Source organism: Mesocricetus auratus, unplaced genomic scaffold, assembly GCF_017639785.1.
Source record: "Mesocricetus auratus isolate SY011 unplaced genomic scaffold, BCM_Maur_2.0 Super-Scaffold_6730, whole genome shotgun sequence".
Lineage (NCBI taxonomy): Eukaryota > Metazoa > Chordata > Mammalia > Rodentia > Cricetidae > Mesocricetus > Mesocricetus auratus.
The window spans coordinates 26,826,742-26,839,440 of NW_024429184.1; positions in this window are offsets into that span (position 1 = coordinate 26,826,742).

Genomic DNA, 12,699 nt, shown 5'->3' on the forward strand with positions numbered 1-12,699 from the left:
CTGTTGTTGTTTTGATAGCTCATCCAATTTTCCTCACGTCCCCTGGAGTCTAGTGATATACCTGCATGCCACCTGCCATCTTAGATCCTTACATTATTTTTTAAAGATAGTTTGTTGACAGAGCATACAGACCATTGAATATTAAACTTGCAAGGTTTTGTTATATTTGATGAGCAATGAAGAAGTTTTACAGGTTTTAGAAAAGACAAGCTGGAGTAAAACATGGAAGAGAGAAGTCGTAATATGACATGCCATAGCAAGACACACTGGAATGGGGGTTGTATATTAAGGAGTGTTGGAAGATTAGGACACTTGATCAAGGGAAAGATAAAATGCGAACCAGATTATGGACTATAGTATTAAAAATGCAAATTAGGGATAGATGCAAGGGACCCTGTGGCAATAGAATTTAGAAGGAGTTAAGGAATGAAGATTCAAGAAAGAATTTCATTAGCTTTGATGATTCAGACAGAAGCATATGGGACACAGACTAGGGAATTCAGAAGATGTGGCCATATACTTACTGAAGAGGAACACCTAAGGAAACATTGTTGGCTGAGGAATTGCAGGGAAGCCATGGAGATAACATGCAGACATTCAGAAACATTAAATAAAGTCAGTGATGTGATCAAGAGATAAGTTGGTCAAGAGGTATGTGCAAAGCTATAATGTTGGTAGGTTTGAGAAAGGGGCTCTGGTGAAACTTGGGTTCTCATATTAATAGCAGAGTGCATAAGGCTCCAGATAGTGACTGAAAGAGATAGCTGAGGAACTATCCTGTCAAAAGAACATGTCATAAATGCATTCCAGACAGGAAATAAGTTTGGTGTTTCAGATACTTTTTCAGAGATCATAATGAAAGGGGATTTGAATAAATGACAAGTGCCAATGTTAAGGATTTTAATTCAGAATAGAAAGGTGGAATGTATCTTCTGTTTTCCTTGTCATGATAGCCTAGTAGAAGCCTTTTATAATGAGAATATCTATGAATGCATAGTGAAAACAAGCCTGTGCTTCTTCAATAAGGGTGCTGCTCCTGGAGTATTGAAATGAAGGAATACATACTGAATTACCAGGGAATTTCCAGTGATTTGAAAATAGGCATATGTGAATACTGACAATAGCTCAGCTCCACCTGATGCTTACTATGACTTCATGCGATATTTTTCACAGTCATATGAGCAAGATAGTATTATTTCTATTCCAGTGTTGAGGAAACTAAAGAACAGAGTGATTAATAAATGATAAAAGGCTATGCTATTGATTATAGAAATGTTTGATAATCATCACCTATCTACATAAAATTCTCTAAAAATGTTTATATTAAATTCACAGTGTTTTGTATGGTGTCTATTTGTCACACTCAAGTATGCCTTACTTTTCTGCTCATGGATACATTGTGATGTAGACTCAAGTTTCATGCCCAAGATCACACACAGTTAATTTTAGTGTTTAGATGGTTAGACTTGGGCACCCTGAGTTCAGAGCTCTTGTCCCCGACCATTACAATGCAAGTTAAGTATTTGTCACACTATTGCTTATGGAAGTGAGCTGATATTGAGCACTATGGAAAACAGAATTAGAGGTGAGAAATTGGAACAAGAGTTAATTATTAGAGAAGCAGAGATTTTAGGCTGGGTGATGGTGGCACACACCTTTAATCCCAGCATTCAGGAGGTAGAGGCAGGCTGATCTCTGTGAGTTCCTGGCCAGCCTGGTCTATAGAATGAGTTCCAGGCTAGCTTCCAAAGCTACAGAGAAACCCTGTGCTGAAAATCAAACAAACAAAAAAGCAAGAGAAAACAAAAGTGAAGCAAAGATTTTGATACTGAACAGTTAAGAGCTATGCCTAAGTGGGAGGACTGGTAGATGAGGTGCCTTGCTTTCAGGAATGACTGACTGAAACAGAAATCCAAGAGATTGTAACTGCACTGGGTGGTGATTAATATGACTTTATTGACATATTGAACCACTGATAGAGTTAGTTTTGGTAAACAAATGTAGACACAATAGAATGCGAGTTTCCAAATTATTGGAGATAAACATTTTATATACCAGTGGCACAATTTAGTGGCCTATAGTACCCCTGAAGTTCATCCATGGAGAATGCTAGCTCATGTTGATATCTTTCAGTTTTAGAACTGTGTATTCAAATAGGTTCTCTAGTTGTAAATTTGTAATTGTTTTCTTAAAATAATCTTCTAAAGTACTTACTTCAAAGTTTGCATGTAGTAAACATACATTAATTGCATGTGCAATTGATATTCTGCATAGAATAAAGAGTTCCTCTCTCCTTTGAAGAAAATATTGCAACAGATACTTGCATGAAGTCATACAATTCTCTTTAAGGAAGCCATTGGAGGAAACACTCTGAGTTTGGAAGTAGGACACGAAGAGTGCCCGGTCTCCCTCTCTGAGCTGAACTTTCATGGCTGGTGTCCCAATGTTTCAGCAGTATTCCTTGTGAAGCATAGTTCAGATTTAAATAGGAAAACCAGAGAGTCTTTCATTTGCTGCAGAGTGTCGTCAAGTGCTTTGAAGAGGAGACAAAGTCATCTATATGGATGGCCACTTTGTCAGCTTTAGGAAGAAGTGCGCCAAGGAGTTTAATATCTTTACTGGGAAAGACACAGTCTCACTCTAAGGAGAGAGCTGCCCCAGGGAAGCATTATTCTTCTGCTCTAAGCATTTCCTCCTTCGCTCACCCAGGCACACAAACCCATAGGCTCTGTCCCCAGTGAACCTGTTCCTTGAAACCTTGACATTTTTCTGTGGTATGGATCTAGCAAGGTATAAAACATAATTTCTCTTTCATGGGAGACATTTTCTTTAGATTGTGGCTCATTCCTGGCTCAGGAAGTTACGGAAAGAGGCAATAAAAGACAAAATGAGCCACATTTTCACACAGTGAGTAGTCAACTTCCATTGGCTTTTGCACATTCTTCAGAGACTTTCACTTTGTGAAACTTTTGGGCATACAGTGTTAACTGTAAGGCATTTGCCTCAGAGGTCACCCAGCAAGGGCCAGTCTGTAACTGCCTTTGGATACCAAAGAACAGAAATTATAGTAAAACTAACAGCACAAGGAGACCTCACTGCACTTAGTCCTTAGGAAGCCTTTTTTTCTTAAAACACACACACACACACTCACACACACACACACACCCTACCTTCATTTCTTTGACTGACTGATTAATGTGGCTCTGCTCCTCTAGGCTCATGCATGCTGTACTCATCTTGTCTCTGGCAGCCTGGCCCCTCTGGTGTTGCCGGGATCCTACCTGGCTCTTTCCAACAAATTATTGTGATGATAGAGAAAGTTTGATGATCTGTGCTTTTGGGTGGGGGAAGGGACTCCAAGCCTCCAGTCACACAATGGAATGAGAAGTGTGGGGCTGCAGCTTGCCATTCCATATCAATGCCCTGAGTTCAAATAAAATGTCAGTATGACTAAGTACAAGGGATTTGTGGAATGCTTTAATGTTGCCTCATTTCAAATCACTTCATAAGCAGCCTGGTAATGAGCTCAATAAATTCTGTTGGAGGATGAAGGAGGAAAGAAAAAAAAGAAGCTCCGTATTCGCTGCAGAAAAAGTAGGTTGCTATTTTATAATTAGGCCTCTGGGCTGGTGGGAAGGAGTCTTATTTCCTGTTTGAAATCCACTTTGTTAGCTCTGTGATGTGGAGATGACTAAATGAGTATGAAATATTATAATTAAGGGCATCACAAGCTGTTTATCTTATCAGCAGTGTTTTTCCTCCAAGGCTGTCTCATTGACCACTGGTGTATTATAACTGCCTTGTGTGTATGTATGCTCTGCCAGTTGTAACCGACAGAAGTTTATTTGGCTCTAAGGGGGGAAAGCCAGATCTGAACAGCAGCCCAGCAAGCAGAAGTCATGTAAGAGACCTAAAGCACATTGATTCTGCCTGGATCAGGCCTTCCCTTCATTAACCAATTAAGCTGATTGTTGACAGAAATAAGTGAGGTTATAGACTTTGACTAAATCTGATGTGATCATGTCATACACACTGTTCATGGCAGGGATATGTGTGAGGCTGCCTTAGACACACTGCCAAGCAGCATGCTTTTGTTTTGCAGTTGGCACAGAAAACCAATCCCACTTTGGAAAATGAGAACTGGTTTATTATTGATTGGGTGGAAAGCAAATGGCCAGATCTCTAATCTCCACTGTGATTTGAGAGGCTCTACGTTATGATAATCTTTCGACCTGCCAACTTCCTTCATTTTCTTCAATACTGTGAGGGCGAGTCCTGCTCTTTATAGAACACTGAGAACAGAGTCTGCATCAGGTGCAGCTGCAAGCGCCCAGATAGCAGTTATTCGCTTGGCAAGAGATTTGGCTGAAAGATCAGATCATGCATCCAGAATACCTTGTCAATGTGTTGGTTTCTGAGAGGCTGTAGATCTCAGAGCAATGAAGGCGCATGTGTCCACATGGTAGACTCGACATGTCTGGGATACTCTTGGTAAGATGGTGGAGCTTGACAAGTTTCTATTCCATGTTCCATCCACAGACCTGGAACTGTCCTTTGTATGCAGCTTGTTTGCCAATTTCCCCATTCAAACATGTTAAAGGACACACATAAGAAAACACGGAGCTAAGTGCGTTGGTAAGGCTGTATGAGGTGCTCAGAGACGGTGATGCAGTTACGATCTTCGTGTGTTCCTCCACCAACACCAGACCCAAGTGTGAGTGAAGAGTGAAGTGGACTTGTTTGCTTTGTGCGGCCACACACCGTGGAGAGGGCTGAAAAAACTCAGCAATGTTAGTGGCTCTTCCTAAGTCACTGTCAACAGTGACTTCATTTACACAAAAGGACCTGGGGAGTTAGAACTGGACCCCATATTTTTACTCCAACAAAAAATTTTTTAAATTATCATTGCAGATTTTCTGCTAAGACAATTATGAAATATTAAAGCTGAAAAAAGTAAAAACTTCATGTAGACAGATTCTGACTTTCCCCATATAGAGAATATTTAAGTGAGTATTAGCATCACTTGTGCAAAGCACCAAATATTAGTCACAGAATAATTGACATGTTCTACAACAGAGGGTGTCCAGCTGTCCCTGAAAAGAATCAAGACATGACCGCTGGGGGGTTTGCAGGCCACACAGCGTGTATTGCAACTATAGCTCTGCAGCTGGGTGCAGAAGCAACTTGAGATGCATCTTGAAGAATAGCCAGGGCTTTCCTCCTATAGAGTTCTATCTATGAATGCTGTGGTGTGAACTTCCTAAATTATCCCTGGATCACTGCTGACAATTGCCATAGCATTTTTAGCCTGAGGGGCCACAAGCAAACAGGCTGCAGGCTGGGTGTGGTGTGTGGATAGCAGCCTGCTCCTTCCTAGCCTGTGGTAACTTTCAGTAAAGACTCATTTTCTCGAGGTAACATAGGTCTAGTAATGGTCCTCATTAAATGAGCATCATAGCTCAATGACAAGAGTTGCAGTCCTGACGGCTTATCTATAGAAGAGAATGGCAAAGAGGCAGCATTGAAAATCTCCCCGTGTCTTTTACTTTTTCAGTCTTTAGGAAGGAAAGCATGTGAAACATGAACACAAAAGTGCCAGAAAGAAGAGGTACTATAGCTTGACATCATCCTGTTTATAGGTATGCTGTGCACTTAGTCCTGTCAGGCTGCAGCAGAATGTTTTTTTTTCCTATTCATTCTGTGACTGGTTTTGCAGATATATTGAACTTCTGTTTTGAAGAGGCCCTCAGGAGGTGGTAAATGGTGAAAATATAAGTCCTATGTGAGTGGTATGAGCCCCTCAGACGTCCTAAAAATGAAGCACTCCAGAGGCAGACTGGAACAGATTCTGAAGGCTGCCAGCAGCCACCAACAGACTGATTGACTTGTGGGTTTGCCCATGAGCAAACATAGCATGCACCTTAGGAGGGGAGGAGGAGGGGCTCCCAGTGACAGCAGAATGTCAGTGGCAATTCAGAGCCACCCACTAAGCATAGTTTTCAAATGTGCACATAAGGCTTTTAGCCACAGACACTGAGAGCTCAGCAGCCCAGACTCCCAGGATGAAGGACAGTTCTATTTTATATGCATATTTGTTGAAAAACATCAGTTCTTTCTTTCTTCCTGAGATTGTTGAGTTTTTAATAGCTACCACTAGCCACTGTGGTCCTTTCATTGCTTTCTCTGCTATGCCTGGTATGGTTTTCCATTTCTTCCTGGATGGATCTTCTGAAGTACCACCCATATCCACACCTCCTCATCATTACCGTCAAATCACAAGGTGGTTGGATTCCCTCAAAGAGAAGTTTACAATCACAGCTTGGTTTTTCAGTGGGAACATTAATTAAGCTGTAAAAGAGAAGAGTTAAAATGTGTAATAGTCATCCAAATCCTAGCAATGTCCACAGAAACGAAACACATTGGGGGGGGGATTATTCAGTCTTCAAAGTACCAAGAAATTTGACTGAAGCTGAAGTGTGAAAACTGTTGAACTGTCCAGACAGTGTCTGCTGACTGAGGAGCATGCCCTGTTCACTAACTCACCTTTTCTACAAACAACATTAAAGTCTCCCTAGAGCAAGGCATTGACATAAGTGTGTTAATTATATGTGAGATTTGTGTTGCTCTCTGTAATTTCAGGTGTTTTTCATACAAATGGCCAGCTCAGTGTTTCGATCAAATCCATTCCAATTGAAGTGACTCCAGGCAGTCTGGATATGTAGCGACCTGACCTAGCTCAGTTGGCATGGGCTTAGTTGGGGACTGCTACTTCACTTGCAGAGGGCAGTTTTTCTTTCACAAGAGTACCTTATCTTTCTGTTTGATAAATTTCACTAGGGTTACCATTAGAGTCTCACTTTGCAAAGAAACTAGTCTGTTAAAGCCACAGTCTTTGATTAATTGCTATTATTTACAGAGCCTTTGTTGAATGCAGCAACTTTTTATCCCATAATCTATCTGTTACTCTTATCTTCAAAATTTGAAATTCTGGGGCAAGATCTTGTTATTCCACAGTGTTCTTTGCTGAGAATTTGACTGGTGTGGAATACTGTTTAAACTTTCAGAACATCAAAACATTTTGCAAAGCCAAGTGTCTTGGATGGTATTAGGCAGATCTACCCTTTGAATTGGATGTATTAATCCATCATTGTAGGCACAGGTGCCATTACAATCATCACAAATGAGAGAGAGATATGGACTTCACGTCTGATGAAATTCTGGCGATAATTTGACATGGTGAACCTAGGAAGTGATATGGATCATCTATTTGGTAAGTATCCTGTGAGAGAAACCAGCCAATGTGATCTCAGCTCATGGAAGACAGTCATGTATCCAGTATTTTGTTTATGGAAATGTCACATGTGTCTGAGAGAATGAGGTGACACATGTGCAGTGCTTTGTTTACAGAACTGAAGAATAAGGTGATTCATAATTGCTTAATAAATTTTGATTTAACACTTGCCTAGGGAAAATTTTCCAAGGCATTAAGGTTACTGTTCTCTCTTAAGGCATAAAACCACATCCAAGCATCCACTGGTGTACCCAGACTTTCCTTTGGACTGCCAGCTCACAAATAACGACACAGAGACTTATCATTAATTATGAACACTTGGCCTTAATTTAGGTCTTTTTGTAGCTAGCTCTTATAATTTAATTAATCTGTTTCTATTAATCTACACTCTATCATGTGGATTGGTTACCTTTCCTCTGTCCCGTATGTCCAATTTATTCTGTTGGTGTCTCCTACATACCTCAAATATATCTTCTTTCTCTCTATGCACAGAAGTCCTGATTATCTCTCCTAGCTATTGAATGTTCAGTTTTTTATTATACTAATCATGGCAACACATCTTCACACAGTGTACAAATATTCCCCCTTTTGTCTAAATAATTAGGGAAGGTTTTAACTTTTAACACAGTACAGCTATATACAATAGCAATTATCAAGTATGAAATACATTCACAATGTCCAGTCCATTAATATTTGGCAAATTCAAAGAGAATACTTTATTATCTATCCTGTCTGGGTGAGTCCACTTTTGTACCTGATTTACTTTCTATCAAAATATCAGAAAACTATCACAAAAACCTTGAGTCTTTAAAGAAAGAAATTAAAGAAGATACCAGAAAATGGAAATATATCCCATGCTCTTGGATAGATAGGATCAATGTAGTAAAAATGGCAATCCTTCCAAAAGAAATCTACAGATTCAATGCATCCCCATTAAAATACCAGCACAATTCTTCAAAGACCTTGAAAGAACAATAATCAATTTTTATGGAAAAATAAAAGACCCATGATAGCCAAAACAACCTTATTCAACAAAGCAACATTTAGGCATCACAATCCCTGACTTCAAGCTCTATTATAGAGCTATAGTCTTGAAAACAGCTTGGTATTGGCACAAAAATAGACAGGTAGACCAATGGAATCGAACTGAACACCCTGATATTAACCCACACATGTATGAACATCTGATCTTCTACAAAGAAGCTAAAATTATCTAAATTTAATATTTAAATTTAAATTAGAAACAAAGTTGCTTGACATGTCAATTTCAGGTCCCTCTCCCTTCCCTTCCCCTCCTCCCATGCCCACCCATCAACCTCTCCAATATCCCCTCATTTCCCCAGGGAGGGTGAGGCCCTCCATGGGGGTGTCCATAATCTTTCATTTCATCTAGGGCAGGGCCTAGACCCTCCCCTGAGAGTCCAGGGTGAGAGTGCATCTCTCATTGTTGGATGGGTGCCCAAAGTCCATTTGTATACCCAGGATAAATACTGATCTACTACCCAAGGATCAATAGATTACCTAGGCCTCCACCCTGACACCCACATTCAGGGGGTCTTGATCAGTCCCATGCTGGATTCCCAGGCATCATTCAAGAGCTAACCTTTGTCAGGTCAGCTGTTTCTGGGGGGTTAAACCAGCCCAGTCTTAACCCCTTTGCTCATTAGTCCTCCCTCTCTGTCACTGGATTCCCTGAGTTCAGTTCAGTGTTTAGTTGTGGGAGTCTGCCTCTGCTTCCATCAGCCATTGAATGAAGGTTCCGTTTCCCAGACTCTCTGGCCATGGGATTGTAGGCTGGCACTTCCCAGATCTATGTCTAAAATCCATATATGAGAGAGTACATGCCATGTTTCTCTTTTCGTGACTGGGTTACTACACTCAGGATGGTTTCTTCTAGGGCCATCCATTTGCGTGCAAATTTCAATATTCCATTTTTTTTCTGCCTCTGCCTCCATCAGCCCCTGAATGAAGGTTCTGTTTCCCAGACTCTCTGGCCATGGGATTGTAGGCTGGCACTCCCCAGATCTATGTCTAAAATCTATATATGAGAGAGTACATGCCATGGTTCTCTTTTTGTGACTGCGTTACCTCACTCAGGATGGTTTCCTCTAGTGTCATCCATTTGCCTGCAAATCTCAGGATTCCATTGTTTTTTTCTGCTGAATAGTACTCCATTGTGTAAATGTACCACATTTTCTCTATCCACTCTTCAGATGAGGGGCATCTAGGTTGCTTCCAAGTTCTTGCTATTACAAATAATTCTACTATGAACATAGTGGAACAGACATCCTTGATATATAAATAGGCATCTTTTGGATAAATGCCTAAGAGTGGAGTTGCTGGGTCTTATGGTAGGTTTATTCCCATTTTTCTGAGGAATCTCCATACTAATTTCCAAAGTGGCTGTATAAGTTGGCATTCCCACCAGTAGTGGAGGAGTGTTCCCCTTTCCCCACAACCTTTCCAGCATAAATTGTCATTGGTGTTTTTGATTTTAGCCATTCTGTCAAGGAGTGAGGTGGTATCTCAGAGTTGTTTTGATTTGCATTTCCCTGATGGCTAAGGATGTTGAGCACTTTCTAAAATGCCTCGCAGCCATTTTAGACTACTCTATTGAGAATTCTCTATTTAGTTCTGTAGCCCACTTTTTAATTGCCTCCTTTGGTGTTTTGTAGACTTGCTTCTTGAGTTCTTTGTGAATTTTGGAGATCAGCCCTATGTCAGATGTGGGGTTAGTCAATATTTTCCCATTCTGTGGGCTGCCTTTTTGTTTTGCTGATTGTGTCCTTTGCCTTACAGAAGGTTCTCAGTTTCAGGAGGTCCCATTTAATAATTGTTGACATTACTGTTTGTGCTACTGGCGTTATGTTCAGGATGCTTTCTCCTGTACAAGTTCGTTCAAGTCTTTTATTATTAAAACATTTTAAATGCCATATTCTATAGGCTTTTGCAGTGTTTAAGATCACCTATTTAAAATATATCTCTGTTTGACCTAACGTGAATACAAGTTTGATTATTATAGATGACTAACTACTAATCTGCACTTTTCAATTATGTATTGCATTTTAAACGAACTGTGTAGGTAAAATACCTTAAACAAGAGTAGAAACATATATACAGTACAGCAAAAATTACCTTAAATTTGTATCAATATACAAAAAGCCATAGCAATGTAAAATATTTGATACTAGTGATCGTTCAAAAGTAGACTCAACCATCCACTCTTTTGCCCCATTATTTCTATACTGCATCCCCATTTTCTCATTAGAAAGAAATCTCTGAATCTAATCTCCTTTGTTTAACTTTTTTCCTGACCATGACAAGCATCCATAACCTATCAAATGACCAAAAACTACCTCTTGGAAATGTGTGTGTTGTGTTCTCTGGACTGTGTTTCTGTTGTCTGGGGGTCATCACATTTTTAGGGGACCCTGAAAAACTGAATAACGGTTAAGTTCTGGGAGAGCTAGATGTATTATTTTTTGTTTAGTCTCTGTGTGATGAGAAAGTGCAGAGCTTATCTGAAGTCTTGGCTGGAGTAATCTGTGAGGCTAGACCATCTCAGCTAGCATCTTTGAAATTGTTTTGGGTGCAGAGTTTTGAGCAAACTGTAACAGAGGCATTCTGAGAGGCTGTATCACCTAGGCTACTTGTCTTCATTTGTGTTTGGTCCTTTTCCTTCTCTCTGAAAACACACAAACTTTTATAGGTAACATATATATATATATATATATATCTGCAGTAATATAAGTGCAGAATATGTGGTGTGTATAAATCAGTTAAACATGGATTTTTGTTCTGTATTGAGCAGATAAAGGGAATTTATTAACTTTATAAGTTCATTTGGGCTGTATAAGCAAATCTCTATCCATGCCATATGAAAGAACTCTGTAGCCAACAAGATATATCATATCTCATTCAGTCTCAGAGCTGTTCCCATAGTAGAGGGATCAGCATATACATCACCTATCTTATAATCTTTCTTGGTTTCTTTATTTTGTTTTATGTCTGTAGCCAAGAATTTCAGGATGTCTCCCCCAACCAAATCTCATTTTTATTAATTTTGAAGAGAACCATAACTTTTGTTTCCTGTGGAAACAAAGATGTATCTTCTCCCCCAGTGCATCATATTTTTGACTTACATTTTCAGGTTAAGGCCTTTAAAAATTATATGTTGGTTTAATTTAACAGTTCCCATAATCCAATGTCTCTCAACAGCTGTTGTTTTTTGCACATTAGCATTTAAAAATCTGGAAACCAACAAAGCACCATACAGCATCCAGACAACCTGTGTATTTTCCATCCTTAAGTGGCTTATTCTTTGCTTAAAGACTTTATTGTTTCTAAATTATTTATTTTTTCAGTGACTGTCTATACCCACTTTCTTTTTATTTTCTTCAGCACATCAGCATCTTTTTAAGTATACCATTCTGGAGGTTTCCTGGGTCTGAGCCTGGCTTTTCCAAGCACATGTAGTCTTCTCTGGCTGTGTCAGACAAATCTTAAACTGTTTGGTGGTGGCTAGACACTCCACTGAAAGGCTGTGGCTTACGGTGTTGGTGGCTACCTCTGTCCCATTTGGGTCTACCTAACCATCCCAGCTGCACTTAACAATCCCAGCTCAGGGAAGTTACAATCACCTGCACTGTGGCAGGTATTTCTCTCTCATTCTGGCTGTGTGCTCTGCTGCACAGCAGGGCCTCTAAAAAGAGCTATGCCTCTGTATTCTGAGCAGACACAAGAGACTGCTTTCTCATGCCCTATGTGGAGCCTCCATACTGGATATCACCTTCCATGTGTTGACTGTCAGAGCTGCTGTTGACAGAGGTATTTCCAGGAACCTTCTGGACCCTTTATTGGCACCATTTAGATAAATACTTCCCAGGCTTTCTTCTTTTCCCTTTGAAAATTCCAGACTAATAAGATAAAAAGAAAGACTAAGAAAGAAAGAAGGAAAGGAAAAAAGAAAGAATGACACAACAAGTATCAGAGAGATGCAGTATAAGATTTTACCAATCCCGCATCTTAGCCACAGAGAAGTCCTAGTTATTTTTCCTGGTAATAATATGATGTTGGGTGAATTAAAATCCTGTCTACATAAAAATATTTTTAAATTTGTGGTTTTGCTTCTTGAGCTACTATTCATTCAACAAATATTTGTCTGTGTTTATTATTTCTCTTCCTTCCTTCCTTCCTCCTCCTCCTCTTCTTTAGTTTTTTATTTTGGAAAGGTTATGATAATATAATTGAACTCATTCTGCCTGGCCCAGAATTCCATATGGAGTTCAGGCTGGCCTTGAATTCACAGTCTTTCTGCTTTGGTCTCCTATATGCTAAGATATAGGCATGTACCATCACAGCTTACTTGGTCTGGTTTTTATATGGCATTGATTATGCTAAGCACAGAA